Here is an 18,165-nt window from a genome sequence, read left to right on the forward strand (position 1 = left end):
TATACAGAACCGACAACCAAGAGGAAGCGCGGCCCGACCAGGCTGGCCCGAACGCCGAACAGGGGAGGAGGGAAGGCACCAGATCGCGCGCACCGACCGCCGCAGAAGCCGCTGCCGGCCGCCAACGACCACCGGATCTCGTCGCCCGCGCGGCCGGAACACCCGATCCACCGCCCGCACGGCTGCTAGCCAGCTGTGCCGTGCCAATGGAGCCGCCGCTCCAGATCCGGGGTTCCCCACGCAAAAGCAGGGCAACCGAGGCCCCGCCGCCACCATCCTTGGCACCCCGGGCTTGCCAAACTGATCCAACCCACCAAACAACAATTCAGCCCCGTACCAAACCTTCACCACATGTTTGAAATCAAATGCCGTCCAAACATCGACAAATAGGAACAAACAACCACAATAGTAGAAAACAAGAACCAAAAGCAGAGTACGAGATATATCCTCGCTTACATGTCATTTGGGGCAATTCATATAGATCTGCTTTTGTTTCGCATGGGTATCAATCGTGAACCTCTTGACGAACTGACTCCGAACCTATAGCTCGTGTAACTGATTGGGGAGAGTATCTGGTGCTACCAATGAAGGAAATATGCCCTAGAGGCAATAATAAAGTTGCTATTTATATTTCCTTATATCATGATAAATGTTTATTATTCATGCTAGAATTGTATTAACCGGAAACTTAGTACATGTGTGAATACATAGACAAACAGAGTGTCCCTAGTATGCCTCTACTAGACTAGCTCGTTAATCAAAGATGGTTAAGTTTCCTAGCCATAGACATGTGTTGTCATTTGATGAACGGGATCACATCATTAGAGAATGATGTGATGGACAAGACCCATCCGTTAGCTTAGCACTATGATCGTTTAGTTTGTTGCTATTGCTTTCTTCATGACTTATACATGTTCCTATGACTATGAGATTATGCAACTCCCGAATACCGGAGGAACACTTAGTGTGCTATCAAACGTCACAACGTAACTAGGTGATTATAAAGATGCTCTACAGGTGTCTCCGATGGTGTTTGTTGAGTTGGCATAGATCGAGATTAGGATTTGTCACTCCGATTGTCGGAGAGGTATCTCTGGGCCCTCTCGGTAATGCACATCACTATAAGCCTTGCAAGCAACGTGACTAATGAGTTAGTTGCGGGATGATGCATTACGGAACGAGTAAAGAGACTTACCGGTAACGAGATTGAACTAGGTATGATGATACCGACGATCGAATCTCGGGCAAGTAACATACCGATGACAAAGGGAACAACGTATGTTGTTGTGCGGTTTGACCGATAAAGATCTTCGTAGAATATGTAGGAACCAATATGAGCATCCATGTTCCGCTATTGGTTATTGACCGGAGATGAGTCTCGGTCATGTCTACATAGTTCTCGAACCCGTAGGGTCCGCACGCTTAACGTTCGATGACGATATGTATTATGAGTTTTGTGATTTGATGTACCGAAGGTTGTTAGGAGTCTCGGATGTGATCACGGACATGCAGAGGAGCCTTGAAATGGTCGAGACATAAAGAATGATATATTGGACAATGTTGTTCGGACACCGGATGAGTTCAGGGGGTCACCGGATAAATATCGGAGTGCCGGAAGGGTTATCGAAACCACCGAAGAAGTAATGGGCCTTATTGGGCCTAGGGGAGAGAGAGAGGGGCAGCCAAGGCACATCAAGAGAAGATGGGTTGTCGAAAGAAGATGGCAAATAAAGAGAATGAAGCATTGCTTAAAGAATCATGGCCCATGAAAATCGACGGCGAAAGAAGCTCGGCGGCAAGAGAATAGGCCTAGATCAACAATGCAAAGAGAGGCCACATAAATCCTATAGAGAGGACAATGAACGGAAAAAAAGGCTGACGGACGTAGGTATGGTGGACTCACATGACATGAGAAAACACAAAATATCAACGGATTTGGTGGACGCAACGGAAATTATAGAAAACTAGGAAGCTAAAAAGACACATATGAACTAGATATGATGGCAGCGAAAGAAAAAATCATGGTGCTGAGGGCCAAGACCAAGCAGAGCTCCCGTGTTGCGCTCCTGGCCGTGTTGCGCCCCCCATGGGCCTAGTCCAAATTGGACTAGGGGGAGGGGCGGCGCCCCCTCCTTCCTTCCCTTTCCCCTCTCCTTCCTTCTTCTCCTAGTTGGACTAGGAAAGGGGGGATCCAACTCCTACTTGGAGTAGGATTTCCCCCCTTGGGCGCGCCCTATGAGGGCCGGCCGGCGTCCCCCTTGCTCCTTTATATACGGGGGCAGGGGAGCACCCCATGGACACACAAGTTGATCTTAGCCGTGTGCGGTGCCCCCCTCCACAGATTTCCACCTCGGTCATATTGTCGTAGTGCTTAGGCAAAGCCCTGCGTCAGTAACTTCATCATCACCATCACCATGCCGTCATGCTGACGAAACTCTCCCTCGACCTCAGCTGGATCTAGAGTTTGTGGAACGTCACCGAGCTGAATGTGTGCAGATCGCGGAGGTGACGTGCGTTCGGTACTTGATCGGTTGGATCGCGAAGACGTTCAACTACATTAACCACGTTACTTAACGCTTCCGCTTTCGGTCTGTGAGGGTACGTGGACACACTCTCCCCGCTCGTTGCTATGCATCTCCTAGATAGAGCTTGCGTGATCGTAGGAATTTTTTTGAAATACTGCGTTCCCCAACAGTGGCATCAGAGCCAGGTCTATGCGTAGATGTTATATGCACGAGTAGAACACAAAGAGTTGTGGGCGATAATAGTCATACTGCTTACCAGCATGTCATACTTTGATTCGGCGGTATTGTTGGATGAAGCGGCCCAGACCGACATTACATGACCGCGTTCATGAGACTGGTTCTACCGACGTGCTTCGCACACAGGTGGCTAGTGGGTGTCTGTTTCTCCAACTTCAGTTGAATCGAGTGTGACTACGCCCGGTCCTTGTTGAAGGTTAAAACAGCACACTTGACGAAAAATCGTTGTGGTTTTGATGCGTAGGTAAGAACGGTTCTTGCTAAGCCCGTAGCAGCCACGTGAATCTTGCAACAACAAAGTAGAGGACGTCTAACTTGTTTTTGCAGGGTATGCTGTGATGTGATATGGTCAAGACGTGATATATATAAATTGTTGTATGAGATGATCATGTTTTGTAACAGTTATCGGCAACTGGCAGGAGCCATATGGTTGTCGCTTTATTGTATGAAATGCAATCGCCATGTAATTGCTTTACTTTATCACTAAGCGGTAGCGATAGTCGTAGAAGCAATAGTTGGCGAGACGACAACGATGCTTCGATGGAGATCAAGGTGTCAAGCCGGTGACGATGGTGATCATGACGGTGCTTTGAAGATGGAGATCAAAGGCACAAGATGATGATGGCCATATCATATCACTTATATTGATTGCATGTGATGTTTATCCTTTATGCATCTTATTTTGCTTAGTTCGGCGGTAGCATTATAAGATGATCTCTCACTAAATTTCAAGGTATAAGTGTTCTCCCTGAGTATGCACCATTGCGAAAGTTCGTCGTGTCGAGACACCACGTGATGATCGGGTGTGATAAGCTCTACGTTCACATACAACGGGTGCAAGCCAGTTTTGCACACGCAGAATACTCGGGTTAAACTTGACGAGCCTAGCATATGCAGATATGGCCTCGGAACACTGAGACCGAAAGGTCGAGCGTGAATCATATAGTAGATATGATCAACATAGTGATGTTCACCATTGAAAACTACTCCATCTCACGTGATGATCGGACATGGTTTAGATGATTTGGATCACGTGATCACTTAGATGATTAGAGGGATGTCTATCTAAGTGGAAGTTCTTAAGTAATATGATTAATTGCACTTTAATTTATCATGAACTTAGTACCTGATAGTATTTTGCATGTCTATGTTGTTGTAGATCAATGGCCCGTGCTACTGTTCCTTTGAATTTTAATGCGTTCCTAGAGAAAGCTAAGTTGAAAGATGATGGTAGCAACTACACAGACTGGGTCCGTAACTTGAGGATTATCCTCATTGATGCACAGAAGAATTACGTCCTGGAAGCACCGCTAGGTGCCAGGCCTGCTACAGATGCTGCTAATGACGTTAAGAACGTCTGGCAGAGTAAAGTTGATGACTACTCGATAGTTCAGTGTGCCATGCTTTATGGCTTAGAACCAGGACTTCAAAAATGTTTTGAACGCCGCGGAGCATATAAGATGTTCCAAGAGCTGAATTGGTATTTCAGACTCATGCCCGAGTCGAGAGGTATGAGACCTCTGACAAGTACTTTGCCTACAAGATGGAGGAGAATAGCTCAACCTGTGATCATGTGCTCAGATTGTCTGAGTACTACAAACGCTTGAATCAAGTGGGAGTTAATCTTCCAGATAAAATAGTGATTGATAGAGTTCTCTAGTCACTATCACCAAGTTACTGGAACTTCGTGATGAACTATAATATGCAAGGGATGACGAAAAACGATTCCCGAGCTCTGCGTGATGCTGAAATTGATGAAGGTAGAAATCAAGAAAAGCATCAAATGTTGATGGTTGACAAAACCACTAGTTTCAAGTAAAAGGGCAAGGGAAAGAAAGGGAACTTCAAGAAGAATGGCAAGTAAGTTGCCACTCCCATGAAGAAGCCCAAAGATAGACCCAAGCATGAAACTGAGTGCTTCTACTACAAAGGAAATGGTCACTGGAAGTGGAACTGCCCTAGATACTTGGCGGATAAGAAGGATGACAAAGTGAAGAAAGGTATATTTGATATACATGTTATTGATGTGTACTTTACTAGTGTTTATAGCAACCCCTCAGTATTTGATACGGGTTTAGTTGCTAAGAGTAGTAACTCGAAACGGGAGTTGCAAAACAAACAGAGGCTAGTTAAGGACGAGGTGATGATGTGAGTTGGAAGTTATTCCAAGGTCAATAAGATCACCATCGCACACTGTCGGGTGGTAGGTGCGACATATGCCAACGGGTGGCTTATCATTGTGGGAGCCAGTAAGACATCGCCGGTGCCTGGAAACGGGATAAGACGAAGACATGCACGCCGGCGAATCTTACCCAGGTTTGGGGCTCTCCGTGGAGACAACACCCATAGTCCTGCTCTGCGGGGTCTCCGCATGATCACTAGATCAACACAAGTGGCTACAAGAGGCTCCTTGAGCTGTTTGGCTAGAGGAAGAAGAAGGGCAAGGCTAGCTCTCCTCTTCTCTCTATGTGGTGTCTAAAACTCTAAGAGATCAACCCTTTGCATGGGTGCCCTAGGGGGTTTATATAAGCCTACCCCCCAGGGGTACAATGGTAATCCGGCTGGATGCGGGTCCATGCCATCAGTGTCTGTAATCGCCGGCTTCTCCGCCGGCCTCTGGGGCCCGCCGACTGGTGGGTCCTGCCGGCTGCCGGCTTCTTGGCCAACAGGCCGGCCCCACCGCCTGGGGGTCTTGTCGGTGGCTGGTTACTGTGGCCTCGCTCTTGATAACGATGGCTTTGTCGGATTATGCATGGCTAGAGTGCCGCCGCCTGGCGGGCTCTCACTGTAGCCTTACCCCGTCTTGTCTCCTTAATGGTGCACATACTTCGAGGGAGGGAGCAAGCCGGCTGTTGGGAGCCGGCTACCTCCTAGGCCGACTGGGGGAGGCTTGGCCGCCCTCTGGTGTCTCTCTGGCTGGAGGGGCCCGCCGCCTGCGGGCCATACTGACACCCTGTAGTGGGTGGCGTCATGGTCAACATGGCAATAGTGCTGCGCCGGACGGGGGATGGCCGCCCCGTACGGCGCACTGTGGCCATGCGTGCTCCGGAATTCGGGGGTGGCAGGCTTTACTGTAGCCACGCCCCATCTCATCACCGTTATGTGGGTGCAGACTTTGAGGGGGCATGCTTGGCCGCCTGCTAGGAGCTGGCCTTCTCATGGTCGGCTGCTAGGAGTCGGCCCTCTTCGCGAGAGCCGTCAGAGCCTTGCCGCCTTCCGGAAGCCGGCTGGTGGGCCAGCCGACCAGAGGAAGGCGGCCATGTGTCTTGGACGCTTGAGGGCTTGACCGGCCCGGTATTTTTTTTGAAGAGCCAGGGGGAGCCGGTTAGGCTACCCGTGGTCATCTACTCCGACAGTAGTACCCGAAGCTGGTTGGGCTTCGCGGCTGAAAGGAAGACGAGAAGCTCGAGCAGCTTCCTATCTTGAAGAGCCAACAGCTAGGAGTCAACCCTAATTAGACGCGCCGTCTTGGGAGGGCTTGAAGCCCGAAGGCGGGAACCAGCTGGCGCGCACGCCGAGCTGCGGGCCGGCCGCCCGTCGCCTGCACGCCACATGGCACCCTTCGGCTGGAATAGCCTGCTAGCCCACGCGCGCGGCAGGACGTCGCCGTGGGCTGGGGCCCGCCACTCCACGCCTCGGCCCACGCGTGGATCCTCTGTGGCCCAAACGGGCGGTTTGCCTTGTAGCGGCGGTTTCCGCACGTCATTAATGGCGTAATAATCCTGGGTCGTGGGAGAGTGGGCGCAGTTAATCTCATGCCCCCCCCACGTCTCGCCTCCTTGGCTTCGGTGCACCTAGGCTATAAGTAGGGGGAGGAGGGGGAGCGGCAGATGCTCGCACGCTCGCCCCCGCTCTGCCGTTCTCTTCTTCTTCCTTCTCTCCGTTCCCGCTGCTGCTCGCCGCCCCGCCGTTCCACCAGTCTTCTTGCTACGTCGTAGCTTTGCTGCTGTGGGGTTGCGCGCTCTCCGCCACCGCGCTTTCTCCGTCGACCTTCCGTCCTTATGGCGCGCGCCGGATCCTGGGACGGCTCCAACGTCCACGAGGACCACGTCGACTTCCTCCGCAAGACGCGGCGGTTGCCTGGTGAAGATTATGTGCGGGTTCGTCTTGCGCCGGAGGGGGAGATTTCGCCGGCGCCGAAGGAGGGCGAGCGGGTCATCTTCCGCTCGCACTGCCTGCGCGGCGTCGGCATGCCGGCGAGCGGCTTCTTCCGCTCCTTTCTCGAGTTCTACCAGCTTCAGCCGCACCACCTCACTCCGAACACGGTGGTGCTCCTGTCCGCCTTTGTCACCCTGTGCGAAGGCTTCCTTGGCGTCCTCCCCACCATCGAACTCTGGGGGGAGTTCTTCCAATCCAAGCTTGGCACTGTCGCCAAGGGCGTGTTGGCTCAATGCGGCGCCTTCATCGCGGTGCGGAGGCCGACGAGCGATAATCCGTTTTCTTCCATCACGCTGATCCAATCGGTGAAGCTCTGGCAGAAGTCCTACTTCTACGTGAAGAGCATCGCCCCGCAGGGCGATTGGGTCAACCTGCCGGCTTATGCAGCCGGCCCGCCGGCTGGGAGGCGGCCCCAATGGTCCTATCGGGCCAAGACGTTGTCTCCTGCTGGGGCCGCCGCCGTCGCGCGGCTCCGGGTGTTGGTCCAGTCGGAGGGCCTGACCGGGCCCGACCTGCTGGCCGCCTTCGTGGCGTGCCGGGTGCTTCCGCTCCAGGGCCGCCCTCATATGATCTGTCAGATGAGCGGGCACCTCGATCCGAGCCGGTTGTGCACCAAGGAGATGCCTCACGCTGAGGTAGCCCACATGCTGAACTACATTGCAAACTGCAAGCTCACCGAGGAGTAGCAGTTCGGCAAGGAGCCGTACTCTCGCGCCAATCCCCCGCCTTCAGTAAGTTTCTTTTCCTTCTCTCTTTCTCTGTTGCCGAGTTCTTCCTGGCCGACTCTGACCAGTCGGCTTGTTTTAACAGAGCCCCTCCTTCGACCGGCAGCCGGTGCCGCGGGGGTGGAACACCAGTATCTCCCCGACCGGACGACGAACGACTTGGACGACCCCGACTTGGGGGCGGCCGCTCTGGACGACGACGCCGTGGGGGGAGGCGGCGAGGCAGGCGGCTCCGGGCTTGGAGCCGGCTTCGAGGACTGGCCGAATGATGACGAGGCGGAAGTCGTCCCGTGTCACCAGCCGGCGTCCGATCAGCAAGGTGCGGGTTCATTTGCCGCGTCGGCCGCCCGAGGCGGCGCTCAGAAAAGCCGGGTCACGCCTATCCTTTTCGGCAGTCGGCCGAAGAAGCCCAAGAGCGCGGCGGCGGCGACCAAGTAGGACGAGGCAGCCGCGAAGGCCGCCCACTTCCGCAAGGCGGTGAAGCAGCCGCAAATGGTTTCTGCGTAAGTGCCGATTTTCTTACATGTTCATTTCTTCTTTTTCGTTGATATTCCTCTGAGTTCTTGTCTTGACTTGAAAACAGGGCTCCGCTTTCTCTTGAGCGGAACGCTGCCGCCTCCGTGGTCGGAGCGGCGGGAGGGTCTGCGAGTGCCCACCGCGTGGACCCCCACGCCGAGCTTCAGGCGGCGATGGAGTGGAATGCACGGGAGGCGCGGGAGGAGCGGAAGGCGGAGGAGCAGAGGGAGGCCGCTGCCAAGGCGGCACAGGAGGCGATGGAGGAGTCGGCGAAGGCACAGGCCGACGCAGCGGCCAAGGCTCAGGCGGAGGCTACAGCCGCGGAGCAGGCGGCGGAGGCCCTGCGTAACCAGCCTCCGCAGCTCGTCATCCCCCTGCGCGCAGTGGCGCCTGAGCTCCCGGTGATCCCGCCGGCGGGAGCCGACGGTGACCAGCCGGTGATGGAGAAGGAGGAGGGCGACGTCGTCGTCTTGGAGAGGAAGGCGGCTCCGCCATCGCCAGCTAGGGCGGACCAAGGCGGCCAGCCCAACGCGCCGTCTGTGCAGCCGGCTGGAAGCGAGCCGGCTGCGAGGGCGGACCTTGTGGTCTGGTCGCCATCGCGCCAGCGTGCAGGGAAGGCAACTTCGGCGCCGAACCCGCAGAAGGCCGCGGGCTCAAGCTCGTCGGCCCAGGATCTGGAGACGGCAAGTGCCAGCTCGCCGGGGTGGACGCCAGGTGGTGAGACGGCCGTGCTGAACGCAGCAGCGCAAGATGTCCGGAACCGGCTTCAATCTTTGGCCACCGTGCTGAAGCATATACTCAGGAGTTCCTCGCGACGTGGACAACCATTCGGGTGAGTCTTCTTGCTTTTTTGTTTCTTGCTTTTGAATTCTTCCATGGGGGCGCGTCAGCGCACCCACTGGGTGTAGTCCCCGAGTTCCGAGCCGGCTGCTGAGTAGGCAGCTTGGAACTTCTCAGTAGACTTCGAATGCTATCTTGTTCTCATTCGGTCTTTTGCCCTATTCTCAGGACTATCACAACCTCCGCGCGGCTACCTTCAACTCCCAGACCCGGGAGCTGAACCAGAAGACCGTCGATCTGTCTGAGAGCCGGAGTAAGTGTTCCATCTTTTATCTCACGTGGAGGCGCGTCAGCGCACCCACTGGGTGTAGTCCCCGAGATTCGGGCCGACTGCTGGGCAGTCGGGCCGGATCTTTCCTGGCGACTTCTTTCTTATTGCTTTTGTCTTCTTTGCCATCTCTGCAGAGGCCAATGCCAACCTGCGGCAGCAACTGGGTGAGGCCCAGACCGCCCTTTGCGCCAAGGAAGTTGAGTACAACGCCTTGGCTCAGGAGCGCAACCGCTTGGTCAAGAAGCTGGCCGACCAGGAGGAGAGCCACAAGGCGGCCCTGAAGGCGGCGAAGGACAGCGAGGCCGCCCTCCAAGCCGAATACGAGACCGAGGCGGCGAGCTGGGCTGAGCCAAAACAGGCGCTGAGTGACGGCTATGGCCAGATCGAAGATTTGGTTGACGATAGGCCGCCTTCCTCTTCATCCCTTTGCTTGCCGCCTGCCATTTGGTCCGTCTTCTGACTTTGTGTTTTTTCTCTTCTTTTCTTACTTGTTCATGCAGAGTACTTCCCCGGTTATTCTGTTGCCGCCAGCCAAGTCATCGGGGCCCACCGCGACGCGCAGAGGCAGGTTGGAGCTGAGATCGCGCCGGATGCTCGCCGGTCGCTTGAGGAGCAGCTTCTGGCCATCCAGGCCCGCCTCCAGCCGGCTCACCGCATGCTCCGCCGTCTTCAGCGCGTTGGGGCGTAGGTGCTGGCCACCCTTTGGCCTGGCGAGGTGATTCCCCGCACCCCCAGTTGGACTGCCGACTGGTTGGAGGTAGCGGTTGGCCGCTTTGAGGCCTGGAAGGCTTCTGCAGCTCGGTCAGGCACCAGGCGGGCGCTGGAGTTCGTCCGAGCATGGTATCCCGGGCTGGACTTGGCCCAGCTGACCACCTGGCGGCAGGAGGCCAACGAGGAGCTGGAGGCGGTGCGGCCAGCTATCATCCAGCGCGCCTCGGCGATCATTGAGTACACCGACACCAGCGCCTTTGCCCCTGAGCTGAATGATGACGGCGTTGCTCTGCCAGAGGAGTGGTTTGGGCTGAACCCGGCGGATGGTGAAGACTCGGCGGAGGAGATCGACTCCAGCGACAAGGGCGAAGGGGAGGAGGGAGAGGACGGTGAAGACGCCGTGCCGGACGGTGGAGCAACCGGCCAGCCTCAGCTTGATCGTGCCTCCAGCAACGAGGCGCGTGCGAGCACGCCGCCTGCCGCCGGTGATGATCAAGCCGAGACTCACCAGTCGGCCACTCCTCCAGTCAGCACCGCCGTCTCCACTGACCTGCCCGGCTCGCCTGTTGCACCTTTGGTCTGAGCCGCCATCTTTACCTTTGCTTTTCCTGCTCATTACTCTTTGAACAATATTTGTTAAGTTTGCGCAGTTCCACCGACTGGGGTGTATTCAAACTATGTTAAATGCCAGCCTTTCGAAGGCCTTTTGTGTAAATATAATCTTGCATGTGTTTGGCTTCTGATTGTGCTTGCTTTTCATCTTTTCGGCTGTTTCCTTTGCCGCCCTCCTTTGGTCGCCGCCTTCCCAGCCGGACAGCTGCTCCGCAGTCTGTGGCTGGAAAGTGCTTGGCCGTTTGGGAGGACAAGTACTTTAGCTTTCTTAGATTGTAGCAAGGTGAGTGGGAAGCCGGCCAGCCGGTTGGCGGGGTGGGGAGTCGGCTTGTGTTATGTAAGTTCGTTAGTCCTTAGCCGTTTTTCGTGTGGGCATCCTTTCCTGCCTTTGACTCTTGCCAGTCGGACAGTCGATTCTGCGAGCTGCGACTTTCAACAAGAGAAGGCTTGGATGCCGGCACACTACTTGTCTGACTGCAGGTGGAACTTATCATAATTCAAGGCGGCGAGTCCCCGGGCCGACTGGTCGAACCCGGTGCCGGACAAAAGAACAAAATGTGGTAACACATTCATGGTCATGATACTCATCATATATAGATAAAAGAGGGTAGTCCCCGAGTGTTCCTCGGGGGGGGGGGGGGCGATATCTTGTACTTAATACAAAAGGTAGCGTGGTACATACTGCATTTAACTGTAAAATCTTCGGAGGAGATTGGCGTTCCATGGTCGTTCCGACTCCTTGCCGGAATCATCTCTCTTACGGGCCTTGGGCTTCTGTGCGTCAATCAGGTAGTAGGAGTCGTTGCCTAGGGCCTTGCTGATGACGAAGGGGCCTTCCCAAGGGGCCGAGAGCTTGTGCTGGCCGACTGTTCGCTGGATCAGCCGGAGCACAAGATCGCCCTCTTGGAAGGATCTTGACTTGACCTTCCGGTTGTGGTAACGGCACAAACCCTGCTGGTAGATGGCGGACCGGCTGAGTGCTAACAGCCGGCCCTCTTCCAGCAGGTCAACGCCGTCTTCTCACGCTTCCTTGGCCTCCGCTTCCGTGTACATGGTGACCCGAGGTGAGTCGAACTCGATGTCAGTTGGGATGACAGCCTCGGCACCATATACAAGGAAGAAAGGAGTGAAGCCGGTTGACTTGTTGGGGGTGGTACACAGACTCTAGAGGACGGCCGGCAGCTCCTCGAGCCAGCAGCCAGCCGAGCGCTCCAGTGGTACGACCAGTCGGGGCTTGATGCCGGACAGGATGAGGCCGTTTGCTCGCTCGACATGGCCGTTTGACTGCGGATGGGCAACAGACGCTAAGTCCAGTCGGATGCCTTGTGTCGCGCAGAAACGTGCCAAGGCTCCTTTGGCAAAATTAGTGCCGTTGTCGGTGATGATGTTGTGTGGTATGCCATACCGGGTAGTGATGTCTGCGATGAATGTCACGGCAGTCAGCCCATTCAGTTTTTTGATTGGCTTCGCTTCAATCCACTTGGTGAATTTGTCCACGGCGACGAGCACGTGTGTCATGCCGCCGCGTGCTGTCTTGAATGGGCCCACCATGTCCAGCCCCCAGACGGCAAAAGGCCAGGTGAGGGGATGGTTTTGAGTTGCAGAAGCCGGCAGGTGTTGCTTGGAGCTGAAAACTTGGCACCCTTTGCAGTGTTTGACTAGTTCCTTGGCGTCTTTCAAAGCAGTTGGCCAAAAGAAACCATGGTGGAAAGCTTTGGCGACAAGTGATCTTGAGGCCGTGTGGTGGCCGCATTCGCCTTGGTGGATGTCCTTGAGGATTGCTATGCCCTTCTCAGGCTCGACGCAGCGCTGGAAGATCCAGTGACACTACGCCTAGCGAGTTCTCTATTCACTATTGTGTATGCTCCGGCTCGGCGTTGAACTTGCCTTGCCGAGACCTCGTCAGTCGGCAGCTCTCTGTTTACCAGGAAGTTGAGGATGGGCTGGGCCCATGATGGAGCTGTGACTTCTTCTATTGCCAACACGGCTACTGCAACCAGGGTGGGTGGGCTGGGTGGTGAAGAGTTGGAGTCGGCCACCGCCTGTTGTGTCATTGCAGTCCCCGGGCCGAATGCTGCAGTCCTCGGGCCGGGTTCTGAAGTCCCCGAGCCGGGTGCGGCTACAGCAGTCCCCGAGCCGTCTGTCAAAGTCCCCGAGCCGCCTGCTGGGTTCCCCAAGTTGGATCCGACTGCGTCGGGGTCAGGCGGTACGAAGATGGAGTCTGATTCTGGAGACGGCTTGACAGACGGTTTGAGGAGGCGTTGGAGAGAGACGCCGGTTGGTATAGCTTGTCGGGTGGAGCCGATTCGTGCCAGGGCATCTGCTTGCTCGTTGTCGGCCCGTGGCACGTGGAGGAACTCGCATCCTTCAAAGTATCCGCTGAGTTGCTGAACAAGGAAGCGGTAGCTCGCCATGTTTGCGTCCTTGGTGTCCCAGTCGCCAGATGATTGTTGGACCACCAAGTCCGAGTCGCCATAGCACAGGATCCGGCGGATGCCGAGTTCTTTGGCTAGCCGGAGCCCATGTATGAGCGCCTCGTACTCGGCCACGTTGTTGGAGGCGGAAAAATGAATTTGCAATGTGTATCTGAGCTTGTCACCCTTGGGAGAGGTGAGGACGATGCCGGCTCCCAAGCCGGTGCGCATCTTGGATCCGTCAAAGTGCATCCGCCAATGAGTGGAGTCGGGAGCCGGCGGCAGGTACTGAGTCTCGGCCCAGTCGACAAGGAAGTCGACCAATGCTTGGGACTTGATGGCGGTGCGAGGCTGGTAGAAGATCGTGTAAGGAGCCAGCGCAATGGCCCACTTGGCCATCTGGCCGGATGCATCCCGGCTGCCTATGATCTCGGCAAGCGGGGCAGTGCATACGACCGTGATGGGATGTTCTTGAAAGTAGGGCTTGAGCTTCTTGGCAGCGAAGGACACACCATAGCACATCTTCTGGTAGTACGGGTAGTTTTGCTTCGAGGTGGACAGTACTTCGCTCAAAAAATACACCGGCCTCTGGACTAACTCAGCTCGGCCTTCTTCTGGGCGCTGAACCACGATAACGGTGCTGACCACCCAGCTAGTGGCGGCAATGTAAAGGAGCATGGGTTCTTTCTCAGTCGGTGCCGCCAAGATAGGCGGCGTGGTCAGCATCTTCTTCAACTCGTGAAAAGCTTGGTCCGCTTGGTCATTCCACTCGAAGTGAGTAGGTTTCTTCATGAGTCGGTACAGGGGGAGAGCCTTCTCTCCTAGCCGGCTGATGAAGCGGTGAAGGGAGGCTAGGCACCCGGTGAACTTTTGGACATCTCGCAGCTTGGTAGGAATCTCCATCCTTTCTGTGGCCTTGATCTTGACTGGGTTGCACTCGATGCTGCGTTCAGAGACCGGGAAGCCTAGAAGCTGGCCGGCTGGTACTCCGAACACGCATTTCTCAGGGTTGAGCTTGATTTGAAATCGGCGCAAGTTGTCAAATGTTTCTTTGAGGTCTTCCAGCAGGGTGCCGTGCTTCTCCGTCTTCACCACAATATCGTCTACATAGACGTGGGCATTTCTGCCGAGCTGCTTGAGGAGGCACTTCTGCATGCAACGCTGAAAAGTGGCACCAGCGTTTCTCAAGCCGAATGTCATAGTCAGGTAGCAGAAAGCTCCGAATGGTGTGATGAAGGCGGCCTTCAGGCGGTCGGCTGGATCCAACTTGATTTGATGGTAGCCTGAGTAAGCATCCAAGAAACTCAACAGCTCACATCTGGCTGTGGAGTCTATCACTTGATCGATTCAAGGCAGGGCAAACAGATCTTTGGGGCAGGCTTTGTTGAGGCTGGTATAGTATATACACATGCGCCACTTCTTGTTTTCATTCAACACAAGGACTGGGTTGGCAAGCCATTCCGGAAAGAACACCTCCATAATGAAGCCGGCTGCTAGAAGCCGTGCTATCTCTTCTCCAACAATTCTTCTCTTTTCCTCCGACAGTCGGCGGAGGGGCTGCTTGACTGGTTTTGCATCTGCTCGGACGTGCAGTTTGTGCTCGGCGAAATCCGTCGGAACTCCCGGCATGTCCTTTGGGGCCATGCAAAGATGTCCCGATTCTCACGGAGGAAATCGACGAGGTCGCCTTCCTATTTGTTGTCCAGGTCTGCTCCTATGACAGCAAACCTCTCCGGGTTCTCTGGGTCCAGAGGTATCTTCTTTGTTTCCTTGGCCGGCTGGAAGGAGCCTTGAGTATCAGATTCCTTGGGGTCAGGGGACAGGGGCGGCTGCTTGCCGGCCATGGCCACAACTCGGTCCAGCATTTTCTTCTCTGCAGCAATCACAAGGGACTCGGCCAGTCGGCTGCTGGCTGCAGCACATTCGGAGGATTTCTTGTAGTCTCCGGCTATGGTGATGATGCCCTTGGAACTCGGCATCTTCATCTTGAGGTAGGCATAGTGGGGCACAGCCATGAACTTGGCCAGGGCAGGTCGGCCAAGCAACGCGTGGTAAGGGCTCTCTAAATCCACCACTTCAAACCAGACTGCTTCTCGGCGGAAGTGGTCCTTGTCTCCAAAGAGAACATCTATCTTGATCTTGTCGATTGGTGAGCAGGACAGGCCGGGTACAATGCCATGGAACATAGTCCGACTAGGCATAAGTTGCTTCGTCTTGATGTTCAGCTTCTCCATGGTGTCACGGTACAGGATGTTGATGCTGCTCCCACCGTCAATCAGAACTCGGGAGAAACGGGCAGCCCGCCTTTCTGTCGCGAGGGTGGCGTCCAACACCAATGCATAAGAGCTCGGAGACGGCATCACCTTTGGGTGATCGGCCCCGCTCCAGCTGATAGGCTTCTCAGACCAATGCATAAACTCTGGGTTGTTGGAGGCGACCGCGTTGACTTCTTGGTGTTGTCGGCGCCGGCTGCGCCTGTCTTCAGCTTGGCTTGTAAAGATGACGTAGGCAGTGTACTCGTCAGGGAACTCGTCTTGAATGGCTCCGACTGCTGGTCGAGCAGCCAGCTACTGAGGGGCTGGAGGGGGTTGGCCAGCAGGCGGAGGAGGCATGAGCCCCTCGCCCTTGGAGATTCGTGTGAGCCAATGGCACTTCCGAGTCGTGTGGTTGGATGGCTTCGCGCCACTGTGGAACTTGCAGGGGGCATCAAGGGTTTGCTCGTAGGAGAAAGCCGGCTGCCAAGCCGGCATGCCGCCCTTCTGCTTTTTGGGCATGGGCCGCCCTTCTGGCTGTTCGTCTTCGACTGTGGCCACCTGCCGACTGGTAGAAGGCGGCATAGGAGCCTTGCGCTTGTTGTCATTCTGATGCGGGCGTCGGTTGGAGTCGCCAGCCGGTGTCCTTGGAGCCGGAGGAAGCACCTTTCCGGAGACGTCCACTCGGAGCTCGGTCTTCATCGAAGAATCGGCCGTGGCGTACTTGTCTGCTATGATCAGCAGTTCGTCGAGTGTAGTCGGCTCATCGCAGAGAAGTCGGTGCTTGAGGAGGGTGCCCTCTCGGCACCCGGCGGTGAAGTACTCTATGGCTTGAACCTCGTGCACCCCCTCGCAGGAGTTGCGGAGCTCGGCCCAACGCGTGAGGTAGTCGCAAGTTGACTCGCTGGGCCCTTGGACGCACAAGGAGAGCTGGCGAGGCTTGGGAGGCCGCTTGTACGTGTTGGTGAAGTTGCGGATGAAGACTTTTGTGAAGTCTAACCAGCTGCTGACGCTGTAGGGCTTGAGGTTGTTCATCCAGGTGCTTGTCGTGCCTTGAAGCATGAGAGGGACGTACTTCACGGCTACGCGCCTGTTGCCGTTTGCTATGCGGACCGCAGTGGAGTAATCGATCAACCAGTCTTCCGGCTTCACCGAGCCGTTGTACTTCAGCGTGTCTCTTGGGAGCGAGAACCCTTTGGGAAAGGGCTCGTCGCGGATGCGGGGACCGAAGCAAGGCGGGCCGACATCATCTTCTTCTTCTAGCGCCAGGGATCGTGCTAGGCGGTCGATCCGGTGGCGGGCATCATTCTCATCGACTCCTTCGCGGTGGCCTAGTCGGCCGCTGAGCGTCGGATGCGTGACAGACGGCGGGGTGGGATATCTCTTCCCACGAGGCGGAGGAGGAGGCGGATTGCCTCGTTGTTCCACAGCTCGGGGACGGCCCTCTGCGTCGCGCTCGATGGTGAGGCGAGTCCGGCTGCGGCTTGCAGTCGGCTCCTTGTCCTTTCTTGCGTGGGCGCCGCCCGCAGTCAGTGTTCGGGATGTCGCGCCATGCTCTCGGCGTGGGGGAGGACTCTCTGCGCGGGTGCCAGCTTCATGCCGCTCTGCGGCCGCGTCGATCAGCTGCTGGATGCGTCTGGTCATGTAATGGAGCTCGTCACCCACTAGCCTGTTCAGCTCGTCTACAGCCGCTTGGGCGGCGCGCAGGTTCTCGAGTGGCATGGCGTAGACCGTGCGGTCTGCTCCCAGCATGCTGGCGATGGCCGCGCCGCGTTTCTTGACGACGCCAATCCGGCTCGGCCCGCCAGCAGGCGGCGTGCCAAAGGCGGCGCGGTCAACCTCGCGCTGGTAAGCCTCGGCGAGGCGGCTCATGGATGCTATCTTCTGGCCCTCCGCGATGAGGGCGAGGCGACGTGACTCCAGTGTCTCGGCGTTTGCGTCGGCCGGGATGGGGGTGGACAGGTCGTGTAGCGCTGCTTGCATGGCGTCGTGGGCGTTTTCGCCAGAGGCGGCGCCGTGGCTAATGACCAGCACCTCAGTGACGGTGCTGCCACCACTGTCGGCCTGAGGAAGAGGGTCGTCGATGATCACCACGTTGGTGGGGAAGGCGTCAAGCGATGCGGTGTCGGAGTCGACGAGCATCGGGTCGGTGGAGCCGACCGACTCCAAATCTACAGCAGGCTCGCTGGAGACGTGGAGCTGGTCGATGAGGCTGACGAGGCGGCTCTCGGGGCAGTCTGTTCCCGCGTCGGACGCAGGCTCGTCGGAGATGCGAGCCTCACCAAGAAGATCGGCGAGGCAGCTCGCTGCGCACGCGTCGTCGACACCACGCAGCACGTCAGGCCAAGCGCCATCGGGCGTGCCGGGCTGGCTACGCTCGCTGGGGAGAAAAAGGGTTCCCGTCCAGAGCAGGTCTCCGGATGACGGTGCACCTGGCCCCACGGTGGGCGCCAAATGTCGGGTGGTAGGTGCGACATATGCCAACGGGTGGCTTATCATTGTGGGTGCCAGTAAGACATCGCCGGTGCCTGGAAACGGGATAAGGCGAAGACATGCACGCCGGCGAATCTTACCTAGGTTCGGGGCTCTCCGTGGAGATAACACCCCTAGTCCTGCTCTGCGGGGTCTCCGCATGATCACTAGATCAACACAAGTGGCTACAAGAGGCTCCTTGAGCTGTTTGGCTAGAGGAAGAAGAAGGGCAAGGCTAGCTCTCCTCTTCTCTCTATGTGGTGTCTAAAACTCTAAGAGATCAACCCTTTGCATGGGTGCCCTGGGGGGTTTATATAAGCCTACCCCCCAGGGGTACAATGGTAATCCGGCTGGATGTGGGTCCAGGCCATCAGTGTCTGTAATCGCTGACTTCTCTGCCGGCCTCTGGGGCCTGCCGACTGGTGGGTCCCG

The sequence above is a fragment of the Aegilops tauschii genome, chromosome 7 (genome assembly GCF_002575655.3).
Source record: "Aegilops tauschii subsp. strangulata cultivar AL8/78 chromosome 7, Aet v6.0, whole genome shotgun sequence".
NCBI classification, from domain to species: Eukaryota; Viridiplantae; Streptophyta; class Magnoliopsida; order Poales; family Poaceae; genus Aegilops; species Aegilops tauschii.